At 41.4% G+C, this 17,099-nt stretch overlaps 1 long non-coding RNA gene across 1 annotated transcript in view; it reads left to right on the top strand.

Annotated features, from left to right (window-relative positions):
* The first annotated feature begins 259 nt into the window (after nucleotides 1-259).
* Nucleotides 260-17,099, top strand: part of LOC102547466 (uncharacterized) — a 69,318-nt gene continuing 52,478 nt past the window's right edge. Inside the window, exon 1 of the long non-coding RNA XR_001837663.3 lies at nucleotides 260-17,099. This exon is cut by the window's right edge and continues 16,017 nt beyond it. This is a non-coding gene — a long non-coding RNA (uncharacterized LOC102547466).

The raw sequence follows: 17,099 nt of genomic DNA, 5'->3' as shown, positions 1-17,099 counted from the left end.
CATTTGGCTAGCAGGACGAGGATGGAATGCGGTCCCCACCGCTGTAGTCTTCCGCCATGCACCCCCAACTTAGAACACAAAATACATAGGAAGAAAAATATTATCTGAACACATACCTGAAAATTAGAAACTAACCTCGGCATGTTATACTCAGTGGGGTGAATAGATGTTGCTATTTAAGGAATGAGTCAGAAAAGGCTACATATGGAAGGAGAAAAGAGGGAAGGGAGGGGTGGGGGAGAGGGAGGGTGGAGGGGAAGAGGGAGAGGATTTAAGACATTCTCAAAAATGGGACTGGCCTGAATTAGGTGGCTGGACACAGGTCATTGGTAGAGCGCCCGCCTAGCATAATCAAGGCCTGTGTTCCATCCCTTGCACTGCTCCCAAGGAAAAGCAACTGGAATCATCTCAAAGTTGCTGGAAAGGCAGCTTCCCTCAGATTGAAAGGGGACTCACCCACATTCTCCCAGGTTTCTAGCATGGGTAGCTCATCACCTATTGACTACAATAGGAAACAAGGGTGAGAAAACAAGGGTGTAGCTGGGAGAAAGATTCATCGGTGTTTCGAATGGAGAAACGACACTTTTGAAATGAATGTGCGGCTTCCCAATGAGAAATAGGAGCCAGGTGGTAGCAGGCAGTGGCAAGGCAAATTTCTCCTCCCCTCCTCTTCCTCCTGAGACAGGGTCCTTGACTGTCCTGGAGCTCCCTATGTAGGCTGGCCTGGAATTCCCAAAGATCCATCTGTTTGTGCCTCCCAAATGCTGGGATTAAGGGCATTGCTCCCTGCCCCCAACCCCACCCGCCTCTCTTACTTTTCTTCTTAAGCCCTTTCCTTTGGCATCCTTTTGCCTTGCCCACGCAGTTTTTTGGCTGCTCCTGGCCTGCAGATTCTCTTTTCTCTCTTTAAGCAAGTTGTTTACCAATACCCTTCAAGCTTCCTCCACCTGTTCGAGTGGCACGACTGGGACCTGGAGAAACGTATTCAGGGCTACTGTGCTAAAAGACTCCTCCTCCTCCAATGGTTATAAACAGTCTCGTGTTCAAAACAGCAGTAAACAAAACTTGCTCTAATATAGTCTCTTTTTCTTTTTTTTAATTTGCTCCAGATAACGATCGCACCTCTTGGTCATCATGCTGGCAACCCACATGGATAAGTTTGTACCTAGGTAAAGTCCACAGCCTCTGATTGCTATAGTTGTTTTTTTTTTTTTTTTTTTTTTTTTTTTTAGGCTTTTCGTTGGAACGTATAGATTCTAAGCACATTTGCTATTTGAAAGTACCTTTGTTTTGTGCCTTGAGCAACTAGCCAGAGGCATTTTAAATTACGGCGGTGACTAAGAAAGTAAGATCTATGCAGAGAAATCTGAAGAATTTTATCCATTCTTAGTTCTTGTTAACAGGCTCATTGTGTGCCGTGTGGATGGCTTGGGTCTAGGACAGATTTCTCTCTGAACTTGACAGCATGGGTATATGAGTGTAATTTGGCCTTTCGTTTTCCCTGGCAGCCGGTGCCCGTCCATTTATATGGTATGTTCACAGGAGAGCTGACAAGTGTTGAGAGGTTTTATTTGATATGCATTTTTTTCTCCTTTTTAGATGAAAAAAAAATCCGTATAAATAGGTACTTGTTAGCTAGTTTTCCTAGTTAGTCTTGTGATCATAACCAAATGTTTCATTAGAGAGTTTCACCCCAGCAGGTTAGTGTGCAGAATGGTGGTACTGTGCTTAATATTCGTGGCGAAGCTGTACACAGGGAGAGTTTTTAATGACACAAATGCAAAGCCACATTATTTTTCCTGTATGACTTGCAAAAGCCATTCCTTCTAAAACAGGGCTATTTATGCTAATTTGCAATAGTTACTGAATTGCAGGCGGCTCTGTGAATTTACTTTTCTTGGCAGTTCTAGAATATCTTGCCATAACACATACTGAAAAACTGTTTGACGAGTTATGAAAATCTGGATGCACTGCAGGTCGGTCTTGTGCAAACCACGAAATGGTGATTCCATTAGGAAAACAAAACCTGTTATCTGATCAGGTTAAGGAAGAAGTGAAACAAGGAAAGTTGGGGGGTTTTGAATGGAAGACAGGCTTTGTAGGGGTGCAGAGTTCCATTAGTAAGGTTGGTTACTTGGTATGTAACTTGGTCTGTGGTACCCAGCCCTTACTTGGTTTTATTGATCTTTTCGAAGACGCTGAATTGTGCAGTCCGTGAAGCTCACCCGGGAGGCTAGTAACACACACTTTTCTCCAGAAGAATTCATTATTGTTTGAGACAAGGTCTTTTGTAGCTTTAATTGGCCTCAAACTCACTGATTAGCCCCCGATGAACTTAAACTCCTCAGCTTCCTGCCTCTACCTCAGACGGGTTGGGATACAGGTGTTTGGAATCATAGCCATTTTGGCAGCTTAACTGGCATTTTGTTTTCTTTTTGGAAGAATAGAAAAAAAATACTTTACTGTCTTTATCATGTATTGCACAAAAAATCTTTAGTTTCACCATAAAATTAAATGCATTTAAAAAATAAAATAGGGAAACTAGTCTAAACCCAGTAGACTTCTGGATCCTGACTCAATTTTTTGGTAAAGCAAGTAAAATTTTACTCCAAATATTTTTAAATGAGATTGTTTTGTTTGGAATTGTGGTAAATCAGGATAGGTATCTTGGGGAAAGGACCTTGGTTTATAATTTAAACTATGAAATATTTAATTTTTTACCTAATTTAAATGATTCAAAGAGTTTCAAAATAGGTGTAAAGTTTCCTTAAGCAAATTAATAAAAGGACAAAAAGACTTTAAAATAAAGAGAAATAAACAATAGGCCATTAGCGAGATAGATAACCCTTCATAAATAAATTTGTCAATACAGGAAGATGTAAAAATCTTAAAGAGGGGTTGGGGATTTAGCTCAGTGGTAGAGCACTTGCCTAGCAAGCACAAGGCCCTGGGTTCGGTCCCCAGCTCCGAAAAAAAGAAAAAAAGAAAGAAAAAAAGAAAAAAAATCTTACAGAGATGTCTCAAGATGAGCTTTTAAGCGTGGGCAGTGGTCGTTGTAATTACAGGTGCAGAATATATCTTGAGAATTTTGTTATTATTTGTAATTGATCCACTAGAGGTGTTTTTCCTCAAATGATAATTAATTATGGGTCTGTCACTATTGAGCTAATGATGCGTGATTGCTTTATTAATGATTGATGACCTTGGTGGATAATAGGATTCCACACTGTTAGCTGTGTCTGACGAACTCCTTAGAGAAGTTTCTAACCTGGGAGTGTGCGATTCTATGCAAAGACACTGGGAAGAAATGGAGGTAGTCCATTTGTCTAACAACACTGTAGTGGATGAGAGAAAGGTTTCCTAATTTTGAAGCAGAACAAGAAGGCAAATATGAAGGTGACTGAGTGATGAGCTACTGAGCTATGTGAAGTGCTTTGAAAGATACCTACAGCCCGAGTATACATACATACATACATACATATATATATATATATGTACACACACACACACACACACACACACACGGTGTATAATTTTAAAGAGATTTGTTTGGTTTTTTTCTTGGAGACAGGGTTTCTCTATGAAGCTCTGGCTATCCTAGAACTCACTCTGTAGACCAGGCTGGCCTTGAACTCACAGAGCTCTGTCTGCCTCTGCCTCCCAAGATTAAAGGTGTTCTCCACCATGCTTGGCTAAAAAGATTTCTTTTTTGAGACAGGGTCTCAGGTACTGCAGACTTGTCTCAAACTTGCTTGTGGTTCAAGATGAACTTGAACTTCTAATCCCTGGACTCTCAACTTCTACCCAAGCGCTGGGATTATAGCTGTTCAGCATTGATCTTAGTTTTATTGAAATTACTTTACTTCAATTACTATTATTTACTGCTATTATTATTATAAACACAGGGTCTCACCATATAATCCTGGATGGCTTAAACTCTCCACATAGCCCAGGCTAGCCTCCAACTCATAGAGGTCTGCCTGGCTCTGCCTCCAGTACCGGGATCAAAGGCATGTGCCACCATGCCCAGCCAAGAAAACAGTTTTTAACTCTAAGATTGAAGTAGAGTATTTTTATATTCCTCTTCCGAAGGAAGAAAAATAGATAAGAAATGCAGATGGTCAATTAACTTGTTCATCTAACTTCATTCACATCATAAAGAATGCAAATGAACAGAAAACTATAACAGACTTATATGGTTTATATGCTAAGAAGGGCATCAAAATTGATTAAAAATTTCCAGTGGTAAAACTGGATGCTTAATCAAGGAATGTTCTCACCTGTTTCTTATTTTTTTGTAATTTTAAATTTATTTTTGACACATCATCTTTTAATCTCTGGTACTTTCATTCAATATATACATATATTTTATACACGATATATACATATGATATATACATAAACAATATGTCTCTATGAGATCTATCACCCTTCAATCACCCCAGTTCCTCTTCTTCTCCCTTCTCCCCTTCATACCTCTTTCTTTCTTTCTTTCTTTCTTTCTTTCTTTCTTTCTTTCTTTCTTTCCTTCTTTCCTTCTTTCCTTCTTTCCTTCTTTCTTTTTTCCTTTCTTTCTTTCTTTCTTTCTTTCTTTCTTTCTTTCTTTCTTTCTTTCTTATATCCACTGAATCTAAATTGTACTGTCTTTTGGAATACTGACTGGTATTGTTTGCTTGGTCTTGTCTAGGTGACCATAGCTGCACTGAGTTCATGAATGCAGTAGCTATGCCATGACCTGAAGACAGTACTTCACAGAGCTCCTCCTCATCCTCCATTCTTACAACCGTTTTGCTTCTCTTCTACAACATTCCATGAGCTTGGATAGGGATGTGTGCTGATATAAGGTCCCATTTAATGCTGAGTACTCAATGGCCACTTATTTTCATCACTGGTCTGCCATGATAGTAACTGTTGCCCACTGCAGAGAGATGCTTCTCTGGATAAGGTTGAATAGCATTAATCTACAATATAAGCATATGTATTTAAAAAGCAATTTGAAGACATTTCCATTTAACAAAATGACAGTGGTAGATTCCTTTGCACCTATGATGCTCTAACCATGGGTCTTTGACCAGGTTTACAGTATCAGGCATGAATTCCTTCCTTTAGAGCAGACCTTAAATCTAATGCAAATGCAGTTGGTGACACCCATATCTGTTGTGCCACCATTGCATCAGTGGGCACATCTTGGTATTGTAGCATGCACAGTTCACCACTGGGTAATACCAATGATTCGTTTTATTTTCCAGTGGACTGAGTAGCACCTTCCTACACTATGACAGCTAGACAGCAGAGAGAAAGTTTTCAGGTCAGTTCCAGTTTGATTTCTTTATGTCCCACAAGAAAAGTATGCGATATCGTCAACAATAGGGTCTGACCATCTGGTTTTGATGGGCAACCAAGAGTAATAACAATAGCCTGTGTTGTTTTGGGGTCGTCTAGAACCTCCCTAGCCAATAACTCATAGAGTTGTCACACATCTAAGCAAAACAGAATAATTATATTTGAAGCTAAACTATAATGGAGATGTCAGAAGAAAACCTAAATTGACTGAGGAGAATTAAGTTCATGTTTATAATTTTTGCAGCTTGGCCTTTCAATAATGACTGAAACCAAGCTTAATTTAAAATTGTTATTGCAACTTGTAGTTTGTGAAACTATTTACAGAAATATATAATAAGAAATAAAATAAATGTAATCGCATAGGTCAAGGTTAGATAAAAAGTGTTACTTTTGATTTAATTGGAAACATGTTTACTGCCTCTTATAGATAATTCTTTTCTTAAAGATTTATTATTTTTTACATATGTGAGTACACTGTAGCTGTCTTCAAACATTCCAGAAGACCATTACAGATGATCGTGAGCCACCATGTAGTTGCTGGGAATTGAACTCAGGACCTCTGGAAGAGCAGTCAGTGCTCTTAACCACTGTGCCATCTCTCCAGCCCCTAGATAATTCTTTATCACTATATAAACACTTTCATTTTCTCTTTTTGCCACAACCAACTTATATTCCATTACATGAAAGATCTAACTAGTTTCCAAGGACAGATATTAGGTTGCTCCTGATAATCATCTCAGTAGTTAATAACTTTGTGACAGTCATTTTACTATGTATCCATAGAGGTAGAACTTCCAGCTGAAAAAATAACCACACCAAAATTCCCTCCATGAAGCCTTCTATAATTTAATCTTTTTTCCATTTTTGCGTCTGCACTAGGCACATACACATATGTTTGCATGTGTGTGGGCGCATATGTGTGGATGCATGTGGAAACTAGAGGCTAACGAGGAATCATCCTCCACTGCTTTTTCATTGTACTCATTGAACTATAGTCTTTAAACCAAGCTAGAACTCTCAGATAGGCTACTCTTGCTAGCCATCTTGTTCTGGAAATTCCCCTGCTTCAACTTCTGGGATCTAGAATTACAGGTGGGTCACCCTGCCAACTTGGCATTTACCTGAGTTATGGGGATCTAAATTCTGGTTTTCATGTTTGCACATCTTAACCACCAAGCCAGCTCTCCAGCCTTGGTTGACGGAAATTATATTTCCAACAGGAATATGTAAACATGATTGTTTTCTACTTGGTGTTACCAAGTTTTCAGATTCCTTTTTTGCAAATTGTTGAAGAAAACCAGAGTCTCACCTTCTCATTGTTTTTCTCATATGATTCTCTGCTCTATTAACCTTTTTTTTCCAATTTCAAAAGGCTTTTTTTTTAATACAAGGAAGGTAAATTTTTGCTTGCTAATTAAAAGTTGCAAAACAATTCATATTTCACCGTTGGACTTTCCACTTGCTTGTGGTGACTTTTGCCACAGGGAAATTATTCTCTCTCTCTCTCTCTCTCTCTCTCTCTCTCTCTCTCCTGTATCCCTCCCTCCCTCCCTTCCCCACCCCCCTGGGTGGGGTGTTCAAGACATGGTTTCTTTGTTCTGGCTCTCCTGGAACCCACTTTGTACACCAGGCTTGCCTCAAATTCACAGAAATCCTTCTGCCTCTGCCTCCTGAGTGCTGGGACTAATGGTGTGTGGCACCCCCACCCCGCTGAGGTAGATTTTTCTTACATAGTTGAATTTAACAAAATTTTCCTGACTCAAGGTTAGAAAAAAAAATCATATTGCAGTCCATTATGGGGGTATGCTATTTTTCTAGACTACAGTATCTATAGTTTTCAATATCTACGTTAACTTTTTTTGGCTGTTTTGAATTTTAAAATACTGTCTGTATGTGCACGTGTGCACATGCTGTGTGTAAGTCAGAGAATATGTGGGAGTTGGTTCTGTTTTTCCACTTTGTGGGATCTGGGGATTGAGCTCAGGTCATCAGGCTCGGTGGCAAGCTCCTATACTCCCTGAACCATCTTGCCACCTGTGTTTGAAATCTGTCTTGGTTAAGAAAGGTTTAATCCCTGTCTTAATCACTAGGCTACACTGATCTGTGTTGCAACCTTCCTCCTTTCCCTTCCCACTGTTCCCCCATCCCATCCTTGATTCCTTCTTATCCCCATCTCAGTCTGTATTTTCCTTTTCTCCACTCTGCCTTGCAGTAGGGCCTCGGTAGAGAGTCCCTCTCAAACAGTCTCCCTGCTTCAGCCTCCCCAGTGCTGGGATGGCAGGATGTTTTGCCATGCCCAGCTATGGGGGTTTTGTTTGCTTGTTTGTTTTGTTCTTTTTGGTTTGGGGTGTTTTTGTTTTGTTTTGATCTCATATTTCTCTGGAACTTTGATCTCATATTTGTCTGAACTTTATTTTTCTTTTCTATTTCTAAACATGTATATTTTTACGTATCTCAATTCTTAATGATGTTCCCATGCGGCACCTGTCTTTAGGCCCCTCTGAGGTGACTGCAGGGTTTAACTTTTTATTTTGTGGCTGATTTTTTCCCCTGTTAACAAAGTTTGTTCTAGTTGCTTTCCTCTGTCACGTGTTTAGAAGATTATAAGGAATGAAAAGATTATAAGGAATGTGTTTGCAATTATGTGAAAATTTTATTCACATCAGAGCTAACTCTGCAAAAGCTGAAACCTCATGGAAAAGGCACATCTATTTCAAATGAAATTCTTCAGTCCAAGAGAAGAGTCCACAGAGTCAGACCAGCATACACACGTGCGCGCGCACAGAGAGAGAGAGAGAGAGAGAGAGACAGAGACAGAGACAGAGACAGAGACAGAGACAGAGAGACAGACAGGGAGAGAGAGAGAAAGAGAAAGAGACAGATAGAGAGACAGAGACAGAGAGACAGACAGAAAGACACACACACAGAGAGAGACAGACAGAGAGACAGAGACAGAGAGACAGAGAGAGACAGAGAGACAGAGACAGAGAGACAGAGAGAGACAGAGAGACAGAGACAGAGAGACAGAGAGAGACAGAGAGACAGAGACAGAGAGACAGAGAGAGACAGAGAGACAGAGACAGAGAGACAGAGAGAGACAGACAGACAGACACACATGCACACACACACACAGAGACAGAGAGACAGAGACAGAGAGACAGAGAGACGGAGCATGCACACACACACACGTGATGTGTTATATATTTTGAAATGAAAGATAGATCTACTGGACAATGAGTTGGTAGAAGAAAGTATTTTACATCCACCTTGGAATCTGCAGTGTGTTTTGCTGGTGAGTTGATTTTCATTAATTGATTATTCTCTGTGTGTGTACGTGCTCATGCAGGTGGAGGTCAAAGATCAATGTTGGCTGTCTTCAGGTGCTGTCCATCTTGTTATTTGAGAGAGAGCCTCTATTTGGCCTGGAACTAGCTGATTAGGCTAGTGGCCTGGTCACTGAGCCTCAAGAATCCATTAGCTTCTACCACCTTTCCTCTGAGATTCAAAGTTCCAATCCATTGCGCCTAAGTTTTTATATGTGGGCTCTGGGGATTGAACTCCGGTCCTTATGCTTGTGTAGCAGGAACTGAGCTATGTCCCCATCCCTGAGATTGATTTTAAATTGTACTAGTTGGGCTAGAAGATGTACATCTATAATCCTAGCACTTGGGAGACTCAGGAAGGAGGAACTTGAGTGTAAGACAAGCCTGGACTACATAGCAAAACCTTGTCTCAAAAAGCTAGAAATATCACATTTATTGTAAGGAGGCTCTGTCACTGGCGAAGTGTTTTAATAGGAAACAGCAGCAGTTAGTTTCATAATACTTGGAATTGCAAGATTGTAATGGGATAATCACATGCAATGTTTGTGTGTCAAAAAGAGGAGGGGCAGAGGTCTGCTCCATTTCCCTGCCTCCATGGGGTATGCACAGATTATCCCTGATTTAGCTTAACCTGGAAGCATATACAATTAAGAATATGAGATTGAATAGTTCATAGACTGTTGAATCCTGCAAATCAGTTGGAGCATTGGACTCATAGACTTCTTTTTGCTTTCCGACTGCTTATGCACAGTTCCTGATTTTCTATCCTTACATAAAGTGTGTTGGGGGAGCACAAGATGGTTCTTATTCATATAAGCACAGAAGAGGCGGACCACCGGTCACTCAGAAAACAAAATTCAGGAGCAGGAATGTTCCCCCTCTTAGCATTATAAAGGGCTCAGACTTAGGTCAGCTCTCCCTTCCTCCTGGGATGATATTACCACTAGCATCCTGCCAGATTTAATGAAGGTTTCTTCCACTTGTATTATGTTGAATAGAATGATGATTGTTTGGAAGGGGGTGTGGCAGGAACTGTGTAGCCCAGGATAGCCTTGGATTTGCAATCCTTCTCCCTTAGCCTATAAGCAGGTGCCACCATGCCTGGCTAAATGTAGACATTTGTGGGACTTTAATAAAGATTGACACATAAGAAATGACCATGTCCTTGAAGTAATTTTGTTATTCCCAGACTGTGTAGTAGAACTTAGATGTCTTTTACATTTGAAATAGAAATAAATAGAAAGTGCTCTCTAAATCATGCTTAGATTCTCTTTCTTCTTGCAAATATGCTCTTGAAATTAAAGCAAGTATCTCAAAGGTATAAATCCACCATCTTCAGGAGACACAATATGACCACCTATTGGGGAGATCTTTATTAATTTTACTTGTGAGTAGTTTTTGCCTGTGTACACATGTAACTGATGAAGTTGAAGTTAATTTTTAACATTCGCCTAGTAAATGTATGCTGTTTTAATAATAAAGTATAACTTTTTACTTTTTTGTAAAGAGGAGAAAAAACATAACTAAGAAAATACACATATTTTATCTAAAGAAAATTCATGCCAGGGCTGGAGAGATGGCTTAGTGGACTTTAAGCCCTTGCAGAGGACCCTAGGTGGGTTCCCAGCACTCACATCAGACAGCTCACAACTACCGTAACTCTAGCTCCAAGGGATATAATATCCTCTTCTGGCTTCATTAAGCATCTATATACACATGCACATAAACACAGATAAACACACACACACACACACACACACACACACACACACACACACGAACTAAGAATAATAAATCTTGGTGTTGGGTATTTAGCTCAGTGGTAGAGCTTGCCTAGCAAACACAAGGCCCTGAGTTCGGTCCCCAGCTCCAAAAAAAAGAAAAAAACAAACAAACAAACAAACAAAAAAATAATAAATCTTTTTTAAAAAGGAAGCTAATTCAATATTTACTTGTGTCAAATGCTTTTCTGGGAAGGAAGAAATGGGTGAATTAAAACTGGGACTAGAAGGTGGGATGATTTAGATGTTTATTCCTTGGAAATGTTCTGCTAATACATTAAAAAAAATGCATTGTGTTGGGCTTGCCTGTACCACTGGGAAACAATAGAGGGTCCCGTGACCAATGGATGGCCATTGTTAGTGAATGAAGACACTGCAGTATCAGTAAGGCAGTGGCAGTGAGGCAGCTTTGAACGTGTTGACATGGAGCTCATGATGAACAAAAGTGGACCAAGTGAACACTTCCCGGCAAAGCAGCAAAGGCGCCAATTAAAGCTATTTTTTTTTTTAAAATAAGTGTCAATGCCCATGGTATGGCTTTCATCGCTTGCTGATTTTATTGCTGGAGCAGTGTGACTCTCTGTTTGATTCCTTTTTAGTGGTTCCCCAAAAACTGCATGTGAGAAATGAGGATTGAAAAGCCTTTGAAATAAAATAGGATTCACATGAGATCAAAGTACCCTGAGACTATCATGTAGAAGGATGCAATGGTTAATTTAAACTCCGCCATGTATTTATTGTACATGTTTTAAGGCTTAAATTTTATTTTTATGTAAGGTGTGTGTTCCTGAACATGTGGTCATTGCATGTGCAGCAGCCCACAGAGGTCAGAAGAGGCATCCTTTTCCCTGGTATCGAAGTGCAGGCTCCTTTTCCCTGCAATTGGAATGTTGTGAGCTATTGTGAGCTACCCCACAGGTATTAGGAACTGAATCCAGCCCTCTGCAAGCCATCTCTTCAGCTGCCTGTGTTATTGTCTTTGGTGGATTTATCAAGTCTTTTACATTTAATGAACTAGAACTTGGTTCCTATTTTTGTAGTGAAGTGGTTTGTTTGGGTAATGAGTTTAATCTCCTCTTACTTGTAATACTTAAGCCTATATATCAACTGTCAGAGATGATTCGGGTCATAGAATTTCAAAAAGAGAAAGACTGTGAACTGTCAGCATAGGCAAGTTTCCTGAAAGACTAAAATTAGTTCCTTCTCTCCTTCTGTATGCTGCCGTATATAATTGGCCAGGAACCAGAGAACTAGATTATGGTGCGAGAATAAAGGGCAGGAATGAGGGGAGGGGCTGAGAAATTGTCATAACCTTTGGGAAATGCTTTACCTGACATTGGTGCCACTTCCGAGGATGCCTTGTCTATCTTCCCCTCATTCTTTTACTATTTCTCTGAAATTTTCTTTTTTCTGAGCTGATGGCCAACGAGGGTATAGACACAGAGGGAGACAGAGAGGCAGAGGGAAAGGCTCAGCATAGTCTGAGGAGCAGTTCAGAGGGCTCGTCCCGGCACCCAAATCTGAGAAGGGGCCTTGTGGGTGAGCACTTGGCTAGGAAGGTGGCCTGAAAATGTTGTTCATGTCAGGTGTGAAGCTGAACTAATACCGAGTCCTGTACAGTACAAGGAAAGGCCAGAGTGCCTGTTGGCAGTTGGGGCAGAATTAAGGGAAGCCATCTCAAGTGGTTCTGAGATCTTAGACAGGCTCCATGGCTGGCTGCTCCTGGGGACCTCGGATTCTCCTGTTTTATGTCTCAGATCTCATCCCTCCACATGTAACTAGCAATATAATGGTGGGCTCGCACCCCTCACTGTTTGTGTCTAGGCACAGTCTCCTCTTTTGAGAAGAGCATGTCTCCTGACTAGAGCCCACTCTCCTGCATTTTTTCCTTATTCCCGCTTCAAACAAACCTGGGGTCCAAGGTTGTGTTGCTTATTTCCTTTCAGCTTGATACAAGCTAGAGTTATTTGGGAAGAGAGACTCTCAACAGAGAAGACGCCCCCACCAGATTGACCTTGAGACATTGTCCTGGTTGAAGACTGGTTTTGGAGGTCCAGCTCAATATGGGTGGTGCCACCTTTAGGCAGGGAGTCCTGGGTGCTATAAGAAAGCAGGCTGAGTAAGTAAGCCATGAGGAACCAGCCAGTAAGCAGCACTCCTCCATAACTTCTGGATTAGCTCCTGCCTCTATGTTCTTGCCCTATTTGAGTTCCTTCCGTGACTTCCCTCCATGACAGGCTGTGGTAAAATGTATGAGCTTTAAATAAACCCTTCCCTCCTGAAGTTACTTTCGGTCATAGTCTTTTTTCACAGCGATAGAAACCATATGTCAAAGGTACACTCTGAACTCAAGAAATTTCCTGACTGTCTGTGCTGGCTTCCACAGCAAACGTTCGCTTGGATCAGTACACTTGGGCTGGCTTTTACAGGCACATACATTCTCTACCGTTCTATGTTAATGATGAGACCCTGGAGTCCATCTTCTTTACCTGAGTTTTCTAGCATTTACTATTTCCTCAGGGACATGAGCAAATGGAGAGGCTCAAAAAGCCCTTGGAATCCTACCTCTGACTAGCATTTTGCAGCTGAGTGATTAATAGTTCTCTAAAGTCTTTTGATGTAATTAAGGCTGAAGAGTTATGATTGCTTGATGCAGTCTGCATTTCCCCCTGACCCTCTATTAACAAATACCATTTCTACTGACCACGTGATGCTAAAACACCTCCTTGCTCCTTCCAGGAAAGCATGAGGGTGGGAGATAGAGGTTGGGACTTACTTAACACACTTCTCTGTTTAACTCTCGATTTTAGATTTTTCTTCCTTTAGGGTAACTTTTCTTTACTTTCTGTAATAAGCACATGATATTACTAATACTGTAACAAATCAGGAAGATACACTTTGCCCCAAGTTGGCCAAAAATGAAAATGCATATACAAATGATAGCTGAACATAAACAGAATATAATATATACAAGTGGTGTGTAGGAGTGGGTGGAGGTGCGGGTTCTTGTCTGTGTACACACAGGTGCAGATGCATGTGGGTGCCTATGCACATACAGACCAGAGGTGCCTTCCTCCATCATGCTCTGCCCCCTTTCTTCCTTCCTTCATTCCACCCCCCACCCCCTTATTATTGAGACAGGGTCTCACCATATAACTCTGACTGGCATGGAACTTGCTACATAGACCAGGCTGCCCTCAAATGCATAGAGATCTGCCTGCCTCTGTCTTCCTAATGCCAGGATCAAAAGTATGTACGTACCACCATGGCCAGCTCCCACTTTGTAACACACACACACACACACACACACACACACACACACACACACACACACATTCAATGCTAGGGTCTTTATACCCCTCCCAGGTTTCTAAGTGGGTGCTGAGGCTCTGAATTCAGGTCCTCACAGTTGTCTTGCAAGCACTTTACAGGGTGAGCCATCTTCCCATTCCAGAATATCATTTAAAAATAAGGTTTCACAGCCTTAAAGCCGCGGTGATGGTGAAAGCCTCAGATGTTTCTGTAGTATTTTACTGATGGCTGTTTTCTGCAGGTAACATTGGGGGTGGCTTGAGGTCAGCTCTGCCATTTGAAGAGTCACAGAGAGTAAGGTGTTGACCTCCTCTTAGCGTCTACTTGATCTTAATCCTGGTTTCACAGAGTCATCGTTAGGATCTGTTGAATAATGTCTGTGATATGTTCTCAGGGCTGGATTAGGGGAAGTGTTTCGTAGCATTACTTATTGTCTGACTTAATTTCTTGTGAAAAAGCAAGGCATGTGGGATTAGCATCACTTCCCCAAAGGGGACAATCACGCTCAGAGATGAAGTGAAGTGACAACTGACTCCTGTAGTATTTCTGCCAGGACTGGAAGAGACAATCAGTGATCTCCCTGGGATCTTTCTGAAAAGGTGGGGCAAACCCAAACCTGAAATGCTAGTTGAACCACTCTGGTGGGGTCAACTGACCCCATGTGGTCCGGTATAGGCCCAGGCGCAGCCAATGGCTAGAAGCACAGGGGATGAGCACAGGGAGGGCTCAAGTCCTTCTTCCTGCTGCTTTAGTTTTGATGCTAGGTTGGAGGAAGAGAATACATTGGTAATGGTTTCGCTAAACTTTCTCATTTCCAAATTAAAAGTTGTCTCCTCCACATTTCTGGGAGCATGCAGCCCAGAAAAGCCACTTTGAAAGCACAGCTTTGTTAGTGGCTGTGGTTCTGTGCTTTTGAGAAAAGGCACAGAAGCCTTCCAACCGTGGGGCGCCGGCTGGCCCTTGCCCTCCTTGTTCCGGAGATGTGTTGACACCTCTCATCAGCTTGTGACAAAGATGTACTCTGCCTCTCTACTCTGCAATGACATCTCCCTCCCCAGCATTAAAGATCCTTCCTCCCACCACCTCCCACCATCTCTTTATCATTTTGTTTCTTCTAACAATCCACACCTGCCCCCCCACCCCCCCAGCCATTTTTAAACCAACCGATTGCTTTTAAAAATGAACCAAAGTGTTAAAATGTTGGAGCTGGGCGCAGACTCCCATCCTCATTCTATAATTGTGGTTTTTTTTGTGTTCAGCTTTGAGAGAGGTAACTGACGAGATGGAAGTTTCCCAGTCACTACTGTAAAGGGCACAATTCACTTTATAAAAGAAATGTTTATTCGCATATGGGCTCGTTAGTGACATGTTTGACTTTGATCTGTGAAATGTTAGGAGTCAGTTGGCCCGAAAACCTCTGAAGTCACATTGTTGAGCAGACAAATTAAAATGCAAACATTTTGATGCTGCATCCCAAAGTTCCCAGTTTTCACAGTTACTTGGCAGACTTCAAAGTTTATTGACTACGGTAGTTTGGAAAACCAACATGAAAAGAGTTATAAAATCATATCTATAGGTCATGATGAAAACAGATTAATTCAAAAGAAAATAATAAATCGGGGTAGAAGATTTAGAGATTGAACTGTAAATACTTCACATAGGCACTATAATCCTTAAGAAATATATGATGTTTTTCCTTTTAGGGAAAGGTCATCATATAGCCCAGGCTACCCTCCAACTCATTCTGTTGTTGAGAATGACCTCGATTGATTTCTAACCCTCCTGCCTCCACCTCCCAAGTGCAGGGTAACAGGAGTACATCACTGATCCTGGTTTATGTCATTCTGGGGACTAAAGACAGGATCTCCGGTATGAAAGGCAAGCTCTATGTCTGTCGAACCACATCCCCAGCCCTGTTTATGAATCTGTTTTTACTGAATTTTACTGTATTTTATTACTTGTAAGAGTTTTAGACAGCTATCTTACAGAACATCTACAAGAATGCCAGAGAGCCGAAGCTCTCCACTTTGCATATGTCCTGAGGCGTTTTGCAAATGGTACTTTTTTTGTTCTTCCAAAATCATATTTTGGATCAATGTGGTGGCACATGCCTTTAACTCCAGCCTTCAGGAAGCTGAGGCAGGTGGCTCTCTGTGAATTAGAGGCCAGTTTGGTTTGAATAGTGAGTTTCAGGCTAGCCAGGGTTACACTATTTCTAAAAGAAACAAATTCACCATCCAAGTAGGGACTAAGTATCAAGGGTCAACAGTGCTCTTCTACTTGTCCAGAGGACCTAAGCTTGGCTCTCAGCACCCAAGTCAGATAACAGCAATAGCCCAACTCCAGTTCCAGAGAATCTGATGCCCTCCTCGACCGTCACACATCAAAGGCAGGCATGCACCTACACACAGATAAAAGCTAGATTAAGGTGAAATTTTAAATATTTCAAGGGGGCCGTTAGGATGATGGCTCAGTAGTTAAGGTGCCTGCTGCCAAGGCTGATGACAAGGCTCAATCCCCAAAGCCCCATGGTAGAAGGAAAGAAACAGCTCCTCTAAGCAGTCCTTGGACTTCCACATGCGTGTTGTGACTTGCCGGTGTCTCCCTCAAATAAATGTAAAAAGTTAAAAAACATGTCATGCCAATGACTCGAAGTCTTCTTTAAGAGAGGGTTTTGGGGCTGGAGAGATGATTCCATGGTTAACAGCCCTGGCTGTTCTTTCTTTCAGGACCTGGGTTGGATTTTCAGCACCCACCCAACAGTTCACAACTGTCTGTAACTCCAGTCCTAGGGGACCCAGTGTCCTCTTCTGTTCTCTATGAGGACCAACCACACAAACAATATACTCTCTCTCTCTCTCTCTCTCTCTCTCTCTCTCTCTCTCTCTCTCTCTCTCAGAGGGGTTTACAAAAATGTAATATGTAATGACAGACTGTTCATATCTTGCACTCTGGAATTCTAACTCAGCTTAAAGGGGAAAAGGAAATTGATCTTGAGACCTAAACCAAGGCACTTCTAAGGGAACTGAGCTCACATTCTCAAGCACCACAATTAGCACCTGCAAGATCGGCAACTACAGCTTTATTATTTTACTCAAAGCTCCTGTGATCAGTTTCCCTATCGAGTGTTTTATTTGTTTGTTTTGAGACACAGTCTTCTATTATCTAAGTATCATCAAACTTTGCCTTTTCTTCAAGTGTGGGGACTACAGACATACAGTTTATGCTGTGCTGGTGACCAAACTCATGCTTTGTGCATCCTAGACAGACACTCTACCAGCTGAGGTACCATCTCATCTCTCCCATCAGGAGCATGTGCGTGCAGGCACACATGTGACTG

Source organism: Rattus norvegicus, chromosome 4, assembly GCF_036323735.1.
Source record: "Rattus norvegicus strain BN/NHsdMcwi chromosome 4, GRCr8, whole genome shotgun sequence".
NCBI classification, from domain to species: Eukaryota; Metazoa; Chordata; class Mammalia; order Rodentia; family Muridae; genus Rattus; species Rattus norvegicus.
Note: the sequence above shows the minus strand (reverse complement) of the source record. Positions and strands in the feature narration are given on the sequence as shown.